This window comes from Solanum tuberosum, unplaced genomic scaffold, assembly GCF_000226075.1.
Source record: "Solanum tuberosum cultivar DM 1-3 516 R44 unplaced genomic scaffold, SolTub_3.0 scf00173, whole genome shotgun sequence".
Classification (NCBI taxonomy): Eukaryota; Viridiplantae; Streptophyta; class Magnoliopsida; order Solanales; family Solanaceae; genus Solanum; species Solanum tuberosum.
In genome coordinates, this window is record NW_006239104.1 from 910,486 (window position 1) to 910,792 (window position 307).

The 307-nt window shown below is 23.8% G+C and overlaps 1 protein-coding gene across 4 annotated transcripts in view; it reads left to right on the forward strand.

Moving 5' to 3' along the window:
• Nucleotides 1-307, forward strand: part of LOC102582663 (phosphatidylinositol N-acetylglucosaminyltransferase subunit P-like) — a 40,227-nt gene that overhangs the window by 36,465 nt on the left and 3,455 nt on the right. The gene's annotated exons all lie outside the window — the stretch shown is intronic.

Below are 307 nucleotides of genomic sequence, written 5' to 3' on the forward strand. Positions count from 1 at the left end.
TCTTTTATCACTATTTCTTTCCAAATTCATGTTCAAGTTTAAAATAATTAATATTATGAAAAAAAGCAAAGATAATATAACAAAAAAATAAAATAACTTAATTAATAAACAAATAAAAAATTAAAGTTGGAACGAATGTACCGAACGTCTACGTAAAAGTAGACGTATAACCAAAGCCGGAATTGAGAGATGTCAATTGAAGCTTCCAATTTACTTCAAATAAATCTCCAAAATTTGAACTCCAAGTCAATATCACAAATAATAATTATGAATTTATGAGAGATTGAAAATTAAGAGATTTTATAAG